General features: G+C 44.9%; 1 protein-coding gene across 1 annotated transcript in view; it reads left to right on the top strand.

The window, feature by feature from the left end:
- The window catches only part of zeb2b (zinc finger E-box binding homeobox 2b), a 381,554-nt gene that overhangs the window by 97,728 nt on the left and 268,956 nt on the right, over positions 1–14,870 (top strand). The window contains exon 9 of the mRNA XM_034677852.1: positions 11,289–11,334. The gene's annotated coding sequence lies outside the window, so the exon portion shown is untranslated. The remainder of the gene's footprint in view (positions 1–11,288; positions 11,335–14,870) is intronic.

The raw sequence follows: 14,870 nt of genomic DNA, 5'->3' as shown, positions 1-14,870 counted from the left end.
ATCATATAATCAAAATATGATGTTGCTGCAGTTTAATAAATGATCAGACATTAAAATACTGGAACGTTGAGTTGGAGCAGTGTGCTTGGAGCACTGTTCCTGTCATGTGGTAGTATGTTTTGGCTCCTCCCAACTCTAGACAGCGCAGCTTCGTTTGTTGGCGTCAAAGATGATCTGAGGAACATGATTTTCTGTTGTCACGAGCGTCAACACAGATAGGTTGCTCCTGGATTCTTCAGGGGAAGTGGACACAATGACCTTCGGCGTGTTTATCCGGCCACGTCTGACATTGGCCGACCCATTTGCAGCATATTATTGTTTATGAAGAGGAGATCAGGGGGGGTTTATAGGTTGGTGTTGGACGGACAGCTGCTGTGTTTGGCTGTTGACCAGAGGCCTAATAACTACAGCATGAGAGGGACATTACCTGTGAGCATCTGCCAGCCAGCCGCGCGACACTGTGCCCAACAATAACTGCTGGAAGGGGAATAGAGTCACTAATAATGATTTGAGATCATTGTGTGAACTCCAGTTTGTAACCTCTGGACACAGACTGTAACTTTAGATCGATGGAGGTTGGATCAGCAGGTTGAAAAGACTAGATTTATGCACACAGTCTGGTGCTGGGATGGAATTAAAGGGGGATTCCTAGTATTTTAAACCTTGGAGTTTGGTGGCTTTGGAAAGAGCGATGAAGCTGCAGTAGATCTTCTTCTGCAAGGATCCTGTGTATAATAAACCCAGCCTGTCTGCGGCACATGAAGGCACTTTTATTTGATGTAATTTGATTGATTGCATTTGTAATAAAGGGTTGCAATGCAGCCATTACAGCCTGTTTTGATGCTGCAGGTAAAAAGCAATCTACTGAAGCGATTACAAACATTTCTGGTCTTTTTTAAGACGCCATAATCTGCACAAATAGGACCAAAGTTTGAGACAACAACAATGCAACCTAAAGGTCCCAGGTGATTAAAAACAAGCACCTGATATACCTCCACAGACTCTGAATGTGAAGTTCTGCAGCTCTGCAGAGTTTCCGCCTCCTGGCAGATGATTCTCTGTTATTACTTTTCTTTTCAGACAGTTTCTCTCTCTGCTGCTGCTGCTGGTGTCAAGCGCTCAATGTATTGGTTTATCCCTTTTGCTTCTCATTTCTCATCTTTACACATGAGTTGATCTCAGCAGCTTGGTCCCCCCCACCCTCCTCCGCATCATCCCGAAACCTCCCCCCACCTTCAGCCGCGGCCTGCGAGCGAGACAGCTGTGAAAACAGTGTGGAATCTGTGCAACCGGCGGAGAAACCATCTCGTTTCTGTATCTTCCAATTTTAACCAGATTTTGCAGGGATATTAGAGGAAACAAAAGATGTGGCGTGCCAGCGCTCCATCATTCAAAGCTCCACCCGATAACTTTGACGCGAGATTCACTCTGAATAAAAAGAAAGGGGAACATTTTGGACGGCTTCCTTACATTTAAAGTGAGGTGACGCTTAAAACTGGTCCATAAATTTGCATTTGTTATCGCCGTCTTTAGCATACATAATAAGAAACCTCCCTTAAGATGTGGAGATGTGGAGCTGAGAGACTGAATCCTTCTGACGGAGAGAAAACAAACTTTTAAGCTCACTCCACAGTTTGGTCACAAAAACATCCGTCCAGATAAATGTGAGGCATTTGTCATGGTGACACTCTGATAAAGTTAATAAGCAAGCATCAAAACAAAGAAGATTTCACTGACAGTAAGAGGAGGGAGCGTACAGGACGGGACGTGACAGTAAACATCTCCTGAAAGACGATGAGTGAGGACCAGAGAGTCACAATAGAGAGGTTAGATCATCACTCAGGTGCAGGGTCTGTATTATCTCAGCATACTATTCCTAGCTGGTTGCAAACTTTCATTCATCTCTAATATTACGTATGCAGATTGGCTCTAAGTCTCAAGACACAAACATCACCCTCCTTCGTGTAAGCACAACAACGTCACCAAGACAAACTCCTTAAATCTGCAGCAGCAGGTGAGTGATGTGATTAAGTCAGTGATTTGCAGTAAACCACCAGTCACGGCACGATAACACACCTCTTTAAATCAGCCACCAAGTTGTCAAAACACCGCCTCCCTACTTCCTACCTTCATTTGATTCCAGCCCATGTATAAAACACAATGTGGGAATAGGTCTGACTGATCTATCCCATCTAATATGCCACCTTCTCTCCCTTTTTTTCTGCTCATAAGTTGCAAATGGCTTCATTAAAACAAAAGCACGACCATAGGGAGCACATAAAACATGCTGCTGCTACCTAATATGGTATTTATGACCGCGGCTAAATGTAGAGTGAATTAAACTTTAAAGGATTGCAGTCAGGTAGACTCGCCGACGTTTGTGGAGGAATGTCCATTAACAAGATGAAAGAAGAGGGCTGTGTGGAAATGTGTGTGTGTGCAAGTGTGTGTGTGTTATTCCCTCATGGCCGCCGGTGGAACGTCAGCTGCTCTGCTAGACGACCGGCTAGACTGAAACACCTTACATCCACACGTGAAATGAAAAATGGACTCGGCCCTCCTGTGTTCACAGAAATAATTAATCTGTAATATCATCCAGAGTGACTCCTCACTCACCGGCCCTCCTCGTACTTTCATCTCCTGCAGAAAATAAAACCAATTAACAGCTGATGTGGTGGAAACGCGGTGAGAAGCAGGTTTATGCAGAGCGAGGCGTGATGCAGAATGCTTATTAGCGGACAGGTCCAGGTCTAAATTATCACCACACACACTTCAGACTCCTGGATTTCCCAGCGGGAGGAATCATCATCATCCGCTCTGGAGGCCTCCGTCCTAACCTGGCCTGAATGAAGCTCCAGAACGAACCTGAATAACCTCCAGTGTGTGTTTGTAGTGTCTTAAAGAACTGCCGTCTGCAAACCAAAACATGAGTTCTGATATAAATTGGCAGAAGTCAAAGAAGCAACACGCCGCTGCAGGCTGCTTTGCTGATTTCCTAACTTAAGTGTTTCTGTTGATGCATGAATTTAATCTGTTTTCTTACTTAAAGCTACTTGGTGTTGCTGCTGCAGCATTTAAGAGTTAACAGATGGAGTTTTAGAGTCAAGATAATTTCAGTCTCACTTCAGCACCTCCGTGTTTTTAGTCGTTTTAACAACCTTTCTCGTTATCTTCTGCTTCTTGGGGAGATGATTTAGAATTTGCAGAAGTTCAGAAAATGATCTGACTTCAAGTTTATGTGTTTGTTATGAAATCACATCGTGGCTCAGCAGGAGAGTCTGCAGGGCATGCTCTGAAGAACCAACCTGATGAAGTATTTAGTGTGATCTGAAGATCTGGATCTTCTTCTTGGTCTTCTTTCTCATCTCACACCATCCTTTAGTCGTCACCTGTTTCTGCATCATTTGTTCTTTCTTTAACTTCTCTTTGTTGAGTTTTCTGTAGTTGCATATCCTGCAAAGCTCTAGTTTGATTATCATGCTGCTTCCTGGATGTTGTGCTCACTAATCATTGGTGTTTTACATGCCGGTGCTGTTTGACCATGTTGCATAATGCAAACAGAAACTGTTGTATAATTATTAGAAACAGAAGATTTAAGGTTTTAGGATTAAATCCGTCTCTTCTGGTGCAGAGACGTCTTCAGAGAGCGCGCTGCAGCAGCAGCACAATGTAATCTGAAGACACAGGGAGAGTCTCCATTATCTGGATGTTGTGCTCACTTTGTGCTGGAAGCTTATGAGATTGGTGCATTTCTGAAAGTATGTAAATTAGCTTCCCAGAGCAGCCTGGTGCTGATTGTAAATAATTGATGACGTGAATTCATATTGTTTATTTATATTAATGTAGTGTCAGTCTGATATAGGGTAAGTCAAAATAAGGTCCAAAGAAACTAAACAAATTATTCTCCTGGAAACATATTCATATATTCTTCTTTATATTAGTATTTGTTTGCCTTACGGCGATCACCGACTCCAGTTCAAAGTTGACCCACATTCTGATTTAACAGAACAGATGTGATCAGTGTGGAAAACCCACTCAGGACTGCACACATCCTGCTGCTGCTGCAGCTTTGACTTATTTACAAAGAAGACCTTCTTCAGCTGATGAGAAGTTTCTGACAATGACCTGTGGAGAGGCCGTTTGATCGTTTGTACGCTGGGTCTGTTTTAAGTGGAAGTTTCTGGACATTTGGCCTTAGCAGTGAAATCATGTAAATGATGATGAATGAATGAATAAATCATTATTGAGCATTTAGTGAAGGATGAGTGAAATTAAACCCACTGTACTTTAAGAATCATGACTAAACAAACATCCTGAACCTGTAAGTCTCCTGAGTCAGAATCAGAGGAGCAATAAGAAGCTCTGTCACTCACATATCTCGATGGTCACAGCATGCTCTGTGAAATAATGCTGCTATTTAGCATGCAACATCAGCTTAGATACTCATATGTGATCAAAACTATGAATATCGTGCAGAATAACTGCTCAGCATCTGTTTACAAAACCTGATGCTAGAAATAGATCCTCAGCGGCCTGCAGGGTGTTTGAGTATCCAAATGAATCAGGAGAGTTTACATAAAATAAAATATATATCATATTTGGATTGAAATTGATTCTCAGTATGTTTGAGATGCAAACCTTTACATGCATAATACTTTAAATGATGTTGTTACAGCGCCATCATGGACTTTAGTTACTCGCAGTAATGCTGGGGGATGAAAACAAGGTGAATGAATGAATGCATGACCTTGGCTATGGAGGCCCCCTGTGACAGCTCCACTTTGTCCCCTCTCTTGTCAGAAGCATCATATTTAATAGATTGAAGTCACATCTTGTGATTTGGTCAGGGACACACAGGTAAGAGTGTGCATATTTGAGATGGCCACAGGGATCATACATCTTAGATAGCTGTGTGACATGCACAGCTGTAATGGCTTACATCCTCACTCTCTCTCCCTGCTCACTTCCCATGAGGCTCGCCCACCTTTTTAACGTTTCAGCTCACAGATGGGCCAAAAAGGTTCCTCTTTGCTTTCACGTGACCTCTGTTGAATGTAAAAATTTGTGACACAAAGTGGCGTGGTTTCATATTTGTTTAGCAGTAATGGCACGGCTCCGGTAGCCAGATCACCGGAGGCGGTGCATCAGGGGACAACCTGGGATCACCGTGCTGCTGATTTATGCATGAACCATGTGCTCACTTTGCCGAGACAGACGGAGGCGACGTTAACAGAGGAGACATTCGGACGGGAAGACATCCTCTTCTTTTGTGATGCTGGGGGAAAAGAGACAACAGGGAAGGGTGGAGGCCCCTTCACAAAGACATTACATATTCTGATGTTGTAGTCAGAGCAGCTACCTGTCTGTTTGAGCCATCTGTCATGTGGAAGGAGGAACATGCAGGAAACAGACGAGACTACAAGCAGAGGGAGCAAAGTTACCCTTCTGATGCATTAAATCTGCAGTCAGTCTCACAGCTGAGGTAACTGAATGTCACTTTTTAGAATTGAAAAGGACAAAAGCTCACTTTTCATCTTAAACATGACAAACATTTCTGCAGCACTTGTTGTTTTCCTGCAGATCTGTTTGCAGCATTGATAAATTATTGACTTATCATCCTGTAACCTTATTTTTTATTAACCAACACGACGGATAATAGAAAACAAATAGGTTTGTTTTTCCTCTGATACCCCTGACATGTCTCTCTGTTTGCAGCCAGTGTTCTCATCCTCTATTTATGAGCCATCAGCTGATCCCAGGTGACCATAAGACACTGTGACGCACCGGCAGAGCAAACAGATCGCTAAGTACTCCAACCTTAGTGCATTAATAGTGAGCATGGGATGTTTGAGGTCAGAGTGTCAGCAGCTGATCACATCCATTTATGGTGGTCATGGTTCTTCATCAGGCGTCTCCTTCAGGGCGTTGTTTTTCTTTTTGTGTGTTTACATTTTTAAACGTCTCTGCAGAGAGCTTCCTCACATACGGTTATTTTTAAAGGACTGCAGCCCACCTATCACAAAGCCAACCTCGTATTTCCTCCATCATGTTCACTCACGCGGCATTAATCCGAACACAGGAAATCTGCCTGGAAATCTAGCCCCTGTGAGCGTCCCTATCCCTGTTTATCTTGACAGCGCTCTCCTTAAGCAGGCCGTGTATCCATATTTGAAGGCGCCACCGGCTGCGTAGGTAAAGATGGGAATTTGTAGTGACAAGGGGGGAGGGCATCAGCACAACAGAGGTACTTAAGGAAAGAGACAACCTCTTCCAGCAAAGGCAAATGAGTCTTGTCAGCCGGCAGTTGGTGCAGTAATTATAAAGGGTGCGTTGAATTTCCTTGGGAATCCAGGAGAATGGCGTAATGGAGAAAGCACTAAGAATTTTATAAGCCAAGCTGGGAGGAAATAAGGAAGGAAATCTGAGCATCTAGTGAAGTCTAACATTTGTGATATTTAGCTTCCTGGTGTCTGAAGCCGTAAACAGACCTGCTGAGTCTGTGAAACATCAGTAGAAATGGCTGCTGTTGTCTCAAATTGCCTGTTAAATTGTTGCACATTTCCTCAGTGATCTGGAGGATAGCAGGTGCACCTGCTTGTCTTACACTTCCTGCTCTTCAGTGCCAAAAACAGAGACTCTCAGCAGCTGATGTTGTAATTGTAGTGTTTCAGTCGAGCGTTACGTTCAAAGACAGCGGGAAAAACAGCAGACGATGTTAGTCCTGAATGTGACACAGACAAGTGTGTTCACTCGTGTCATATCTCACCTTATCCTACAGTCGTGCATCGTATCAGGTTCAGCTAAATAAATGTGCTTTTCCTTTTCAAACACATGAAGATGAAAACATCCTGATTTCACTTTGAACCTTCTGAGTGGAGGAGGTGTTAAATGGATCTGCAGACTTTATCGTCCCTGAGTGATCTCAATGTTTAAGAGGCTTTTCCACCTTGACAGGAGGACTCTTAAGGGAAACACCGCTGACTACTCCGAGTTTCTTTGCATGTTAATCGCCAAATTTAAAAGGTGTTACACTTCAGAACAGAAGCATCTTTTATCAGCAGCGGAAACTCCCTGAAGAGCCTCGCAGTATTTGCTTTGAAGCATCCAAACAGGGTAAACACAGCTCCAGTACGAGGTATCCTGCAGCTATCACACTACATTCCTCCCTCCTCCTACAAATATTTCCCCAGGCCGACACAGTGGATGTGTTTCCACTCACATACACCTTGTTAAAAAAGGTTAAAGCTACCTTGTTGCTAAGACGGACCATGAGGGATTTTCTTTCCTGTAGATTGATGTGAACGTTTATTTACCCTGCAGGAGCGTTCATGTATATTTGAGCCTGACAGTTACATCTGTTCAGGTATGCAGCGCCTGGAGCGTGATCGGAGAAGCTGTTTGCTGACTCGCTTTGCATTTCCAGCGTTTCTGCGTTCACCTCCGGACCCCGCCGGTGCGATCCCCGTGACCCCCATCACTTCAGAGGAACAGATGTAAACCTCATCCCGCCCCGGCCGTGTCTCGCGGACACACTGAAGCCTCACCGCTGACTCCGAGGGTCCCTCAGCGACAACTGTCCTGATTTCTGGTGACATCAGAGTCAGTCCTCAGTCACTCTGATCCCGTCAAAGAGGCGGCTGAGATGAACTGATGGCGGATGGCCTATTTATACCCCAGTCACCTGATCTCTCACTCCCCCACAGGCCAGGAATATTAAATTGACAGCAGCATATTCTGAAGTGTGTGATTGCCCCCGAGCCGGCAGAGACTCTGGGTTATCTGCTTTTTATTTTTAACCTACCTTGATAAACACATGAGGACTCTCTGCTGATGGTTTCAGTCACCTGAGCCAAACATGCCTGATCTAAGGATGCTTATATTTGTAAGCTTTAAGATGTTAAAGTTTTATTTCTAACAGGATCATGAAAAATCTACTTTCTCCACCGTCGGTTTCTTCACTTCTGTTTCCTCCAGTCGTCCTGATTCTGCCTCTCCTCCTAACACACTCATTTTCCATTCCTTCACTCACCTACAAAGACATCATCCACTAATCAAAGTCTCCTTCCTCCTCTGAATATTAGTCATGTATTTATTCATCCATCCATTTTCCTGGAGCAGTGGGTGGTTTTCAGGAAGCCCTGCGGCCTTGGATCCTTCCCTCCAAACACATGCGAGGTGTTGACCGACGTTGGACAGATTGGGCCGGGCATCGGAGAAACTGAATCGCCGCAATCACATTTTCTTGGCCCCTTATCTTCGTGTTTGACATTTTGTCTCAGCGGACCGACAACCAAAGTGTAGGTCGAGCCGAAACCGAGAGCTGTCAAAACTCGCCGCTCGGCCCGTGCCATGTTAAACACCCAACATCTGCACCCACCGTAAACACTCGACCCCCTCATAATGGGCTCCATATGTGGGCCCGCTCCGGCTGCACGTGCTCCCGTCCTGCGCCTGGACGTAAGGGAAGCTGTCAGCTTCATCAGGGCGTTTGTGCTCGTGTGAAACGGATACAGCTTCAGGATTACAATGCGATATAAAACATTTGATCTCCAGCTCTCCTCCAATTATAATTAAGGCAGGTTCAAATGGGCCCCTTCACGTTTGATCTAAGCGCCATCTTGATACGGAGCCTAAGATGGGACATTTATTTAATAACAGCTGCACCACAAACCCTCCAGCAGCTGGCAGTTAAAAGCAAACCCCTCCCTCGGATACAGTTACTCCTTGATATCATCAATCTGTGATTTCTCTGCATTCCAGGAGTTACTCTGTGATGAAGAGGTTTAACTTATATTTCTACTGAACCCATTTTCCCCTCCCAACCGCCTCGTCTAATTCCACTTCAGATACATTTCCTCGCTTTTCCCCAGAATAACTTTTGACAGCCTCCAAAGATGGGGTGTGACCCCGCCGCTGCCACGCAGCGAGCCAGCCAAGTGGTTCATGGATTTTGGCCACAAAACGCGCCGTCGTTAAAGTCCCTCATACTCTGAGCTGATTCTTTGTTGTGGCTGCGTTTTGGATCCGAGTCCACGGTATTTCCTGCTTCTCTGGATGCTGAGCCAAATAACCTCCTCCTCTTTTACAGCCGTCCCTTTTTTGTTTTTGTGAGTGCATAATTCTTGAAAAGGCAAATCAGAGAAGCAACGATGGACTTTTATTGGCAATATTTCTCCTCTAAACCTTCTTTTTTAAAAACTCTACTGTAGCTGCTTGAAATCTTTTACTTCAGGCCAGACATGCATGAAAAATAAATCACTCTGAAACTACTACAGCTCCAAAGATAGCAGGAAATTCAAAGTTGTAAACTTAGTGCAAGGCTTAGAACTAATTATTATTCACAAGAAGATAATCTGAACCAAACCTGTGCAGATAAAGACAATAAAGATCAAGATAAAGTAGATAAATGTATTATTTCTTGCACCCAGTCCTCGTAGGTGAGTTTAAGTCTTCAGTTAAAGACCTGAAGCCTGAAATAGTCGCGTTGCTTCTGCAAACACACCCTGAATTAAATCCTCCTCCTTCCCTCATTCTGTACCTGAACTCTGCTGCTCTGCTTGGTATGCACGCAACTTCCCACGACTCCTCCGAGTCTCCCGACCCCCCCTCAGGTTCGGGGCAGATGTTCTGAATATGGAGATCAATGAGGGCTTCATTTTGCTGTCTTTGTTCCCTTCTGTTCGCAGCAACACCCCGTGCAACTCGTAATAACTCAAAAAAGTAACGACAAATGGAGTCAACAAAGCCATGTGGTGTCCCCGATGACGGAGAGATGTGTGGAGGAGAGGCGGAGGAGGAAGAGAGGCAGAGAGAACAACAGGAAGATAAGACTCAAACCTGCAAGATTTTAAACTTGACCCTCAGAAGGAATCTTGACCCCGTCTGCAGAAAACTCGTGAACACAACACGACACACATGCACAGACGTGTTTCCCTCCGATGCTTTGATTCCTCCTGGCACCCGACCAAGAGCGCGCTGATTAAAAACACAAAAGTGACACAATGAGCTTATCTGCTCTGCCACCTGAAATCTCTCTCTGTATCACGTCTCAATTTGCTCCGTAATCTGCCATCTTGCATCAGGTTAAACGCTGCTAATGAGCCTCAGCTGAAGTCCTGTGATCTTTAAACATGGGCTGTCCTCACGGTGCAGCGTGTCTAACAAAGGTGGAGGCTGCAGGATCAGGGTTCTTATTCAAAGCTGCTCTTAAATATGAGGATATGACTTGTTTGTTGTGATTAAATGTGCTGGAGAAGATGTGATCATCAGTTTATAGAACACCGCTCTCCTCACAGCTCTTATCTCTTCATCCAGTGACTCACACATACATACTACTTAACCTGCTCCTTGTTGAATCCTCTGCTGTGTATGACTCTGACCTTATCCTTACTCGTATCTGTGTCCCTGCCTCCTTCGTGCTGCTCTGTTATTATTTGCTGTCGTAACAGAGTTTCCACACGAGGCTCATTTAAAGTTTCATCTTATCTGATGAAGGATGTGTAACCACACTGACATGCTCTGAAGCTCTGTGCATCAGCGCCTGTCGACCTAGGTGTGTGTGTGGATGTGTGTGTTGCGCTGGGTCTCCTCTCTCGGCCCAAACCTATACATCATCCCGGGCGATGACGTCTCCGAGCGCCGGACCGGCTCGAGCCGGCCCTCGGGGGTCAATCTCTTAAATGAGATTTCAGCACCGCTGACCCGTGCTCTGGTCCTCTCACCTTTATGCCAGGAGAACAGGAATGACCTTTGACCCCGCTGGATCTGTGAGCAGCCACCGTCCTCCTCCAAGTGGTGACCCCCCGGCTGCAGCCGAGCGTGGCTAAGCCGGGAGGACGGAGCGGGGAGGTGAGGCCGTGGTGTGGGGAGGAGCACGGAGGTGTGAAATGAAGAGTTCACTTCCTAAAAGAGACGTCCACGTTTTGAGATAGAGCAACACCTTCTCCTGGAGAGAGAGAGACGAGTTTACTCTTTATTTATTCTGAGGTTATGGACAGAAAGACAAAGAAGTTGATATATGAAACTATTATTTTTGTGTTCATTTATTTATTGATGTATTATTGTTTTCTAATGATGGTAATTGTTCTACCTCCCAAGCCATACTCAACTCTTATCCTCCTGTCCTCCTTCTGCTGTGTTTTTGCAAAGTGCATCACTGTCACGGCTCTCTGGGTTTTTGCTGTGTCTACTAAGAGTGGAAGCAACTGAGAGCTTACAGGAAACTTTGGGATATTTGTTTCAACATGTGAGTAATGAGTCTAATGTTGCCTTGTTTTCTTCTCTTACAGCTCCAGTCCACCGGTCCCTCTGCAGTCTGTTGGAGCATCCACAAAGGTAAGAGTACTCTCTTATTACTGGACTAAAGATGCACAGAAAACACAGTAAGCCACCTTCTACCTGTGAGGTCTGAATCCTCTTACAAAGAGAGGATGAAACCAGATGAAGGATTTGACTGACGCAGAACGCTGAGATGTTCAGGTGAATAATCAGCAGCTCTTCTGCATCTCCTGCTCAGTTCTCTCTTCACTTTGACAAAGCAGTAGTTATGTCTTCCTGTCATTTAAACTACAAATATAAGTAAATACTGATGACAAAGAAGAACAAATCCAAAGCTTTAAATTCCCTGATTGTCTCTTCACAGAGGGACACAGACTGACATCCATGTTTTCTGTTTACACATAAACAATTGTTACTTATGTCAAATCCTGCTCGAGTATTTACGAACAAGTGCTGCCATTTGTTCCTGTTTGATGAGCTGTAATGGAGTGTGCGTTGAGTTGAATGTGTGGTTAGCATGTTGAGTTCAGAACAGGTTACACTTTGTAACAGTGTGTGGCAGAGCATTATGCTGAAGCTCCAAGGCGGATAATGCAGAAGAACATACAGCAGCTCCCAGCGGCCGGCCTTAGCCTACATACTGTACTATGCATGCAAGAGAAGAGCTGCACACACACACACACAGAGAGACACACACACATATGTAGTGTATAGAATGGCCTTTAATGTGCATATGTGCAGTTGTGTGTTTCTTTCTTCCTGACATCTTGCGAGTACTGTATGTATGTCATTAATTGAGTCTCCAGCTCCCTGGAGTGGTTAGCTCGACTTGCACAGGGAGGATAGAGGGGGAGATGCTCTTTGTGTGTGTGTGTGTGTGTGTTTCAGTGTGTTCTCTCCTCACACACACTCTCACACAGATTCCCTGATCGCCTGATGATTATGCTTGATCAGTGTCAAACACAAACTACTGCAGCGGGTGCTTTGAAAAGGAATATATTGTGTACTCAGGCTTTTTCACAGACCCTTAGTGGTGTTTTTTACAGAGCACAGTGATTTATCCAATTCACCCAGATCTGAGGAACATAATCTTTTCAAGCAGCGCAGACTGTACATCCATCCCAATTTTTAGAAACAAGAAAGAAAAATCAAAGTGCAGGGAGGAAAAAACAACCTCTTGTTTTGCACACAGAGAAAAAAGATCAAATCAAATTTAGTTTGCAGAAAGGTTTAAGGCAATAATAAAACACGTACAATCACAGAGCATTCACCACCTGGGAAACATAAGCTGATAGGACCAGACAGGGAGTCGATACCTCGTTATGAAGCAATAAAACCTCAATCATCCGCGTAAAATTTAAAGAAGTGGAAAGTACACCAGTAAGTTCATTCCTTCTCTTGTAAATGAAGCCGTAAACAAGCACTTCTTACTTTATGATTCATCGCTCGGTGGCTCAGCTGCACGCTGGAGCTGCAGTTAAACCACAAGCAGAAACAATCTCAGGTGAAGCCTCATTTACAGGAGAACAGAGAAACAAATGTCTGCACAAATGCAAGAACAGAAATGTGCTGCAGATGACTGAACAGGCTGCAACAAGTCGAGCTAATGCTTTAACTTGATACACGCTGCAAGTACAAAATCAAGAACACAAGAACTCAGAGAATGACGGTGGGAAAGTTGCATAAATATCATCAGCAAACAGCAGAGATGCAGAAGTTATTATCATCTAGATTGACATGCAAAGACTGTTGCGCACATAGCATAAGGCAAGCAAACCATAAAGGAAGCTTAAGATAACATTCATCCTGTCAGAGCTCTTCTTTTCTTAACCCAGAGACGTCCAGATCTGGTTCCATAAATCTACAACTTTATGCATAATCTATTAAATCTGCTGCTAACCTCACGATATGAGCCGTCTTTACTAATAGTCACTGACTTCGTTGACGTGTGTATCCTCAGGTTGGTTTCAGGAGAGCAAAGAAATAAAAGAAAGGCCAGTTTTGTTTGTTTTCAAGCCGGGCAGGGAGTGTTTCTCATAGCGGGGCTTCAGCGCTGAGTCCAACACGATAGGGGTAAATATTTGTATCTCAGCAGTGGACGCTCATCGCTGAGGTCAGTCGTCTGGAATCCCCTGGTTGTTGAGAGACCACTGTTGTTACAGTTGGGCTTCTTTGGGTATAAAAAGGAGGGCATGAGAGAGCTGGACTCCCCGAGGGAGGAAACTGAGCACTAACACTCAAACAGACGAGGAGAGAGGAGAAGAAGAAGAAGTGTGAAGTTCAGGGAGAGACGAGATCTCTGCATACCGGAGAAACCTCTGCAGTGACTCCATGAAATACTGACTGTCATTTATTTTACCACAAATCACACTGAAGGAAACTCAGAGAGGAAAGTTCATGTCACAGAAACAAAGATCTGGAAACTTTCTGTTCATCGGTGCACTCCGTCACACACGGCTTCAGACGTGTCACCTTTCTGCAAGACTTAAAGATATATGAAGTCTGCAGGCCTGAGCTGAGAGATAAACATGGAAGTAAAGAAGGATGCATGCATTATATGTGCATGCAGGGTCACAGTTTCAGTCTTCTGAAGCTGATCTTACTGCATCTGTTACTCTGACTGGAGCAGAATTCATGTAGCAACTAATGTCTTACTATCACTGGAATAACAGCACAAAGAATCGATGCTGTGCAGGAGCGTGAGACGTTTGTATTTGCTAAAGGAGCAGACATTATCTGTATGAGTTTGAGCGGCTGACATCTCCAGAACCATGTCTCTCGTTGGATCTTTGGATTCATGTCCCCTCCATGTTTGTATGATCATATCCTGAGCTCAGGGTGAGACCTGTGTGAGAACCCCTGATGTCTCTTTGCTCGTGCAGCTGCAGCTGGACAGTTTGATGAAAGTGAATCAGTGCAACTACTTCTGCCTTGTAGCGATAGAGAAGTGTGCAACATTAGCGGGGGTGTCATGTTTGATTGGGGTTTATTAGCGCCGCTTGTATTGTTCCTGTTCGTCAACAGACTCCCAGGTAATGTGGTGATAATCGTTGCGGAAGCCTCCATCTGCTCATTTGAGGGGAAAGCAGGGGTGGGGTGGGGAGCTGCCCTCGTTTCAAATCCATTTTCCCAGGTGCTGATGGGAGGCCGCGGGGTGGTGGAGGGGAGGAGGGGGGGAGCGGTGTAGAGCCCTGTTTCATTTACCCAGGAGTGTCGGCGCACTCAGCAACCAGGTTGTCTCTGCTTGTACCGGCTAATGGTTCAAACCCAGCTGGCTTCGATTGGGAGCTGGGCTCTTGAGGAATACATTTTGCACTTTGGCTCGCTACCAAGTGTTCGGCATTTTGGTTTTGCACGCTACACTGACTTTATCGCTCAGGTGTTTGGAACGAGCGCCGTAAAATCCATAAACAACCCGCTCGTTGCGGCTCCAGGTTGTCATCCGAGGCATTGGGGTCAAGGTGTGGCGTATCGAGGGGCGGTTCCGGAGCCAGCCGGCGGTGAAGGGCCGCCTCAGCCTTGACTGTTTGTGAGAGGCAATTCTCCACGCTTGTAATTACACGTCTTTAATTGATAACGCGGAAAAACTGCAT

Source organism: Notolabrus celidotus, chromosome 24 (assembly GCF_009762535.1).
Source record: "Notolabrus celidotus isolate fNotCel1 chromosome 24, fNotCel1.pri, whole genome shotgun sequence".
Classification (NCBI taxonomy): domain Eukaryota; kingdom Metazoa; phylum Chordata; class Actinopteri; order Labriformes; family Labridae; genus Notolabrus; species Notolabrus celidotus.
The sequence above is the reverse complement of the archived record's forward strand: the minus strand, read 5'-3'. Positions and strand labels throughout refer to the sequence as shown.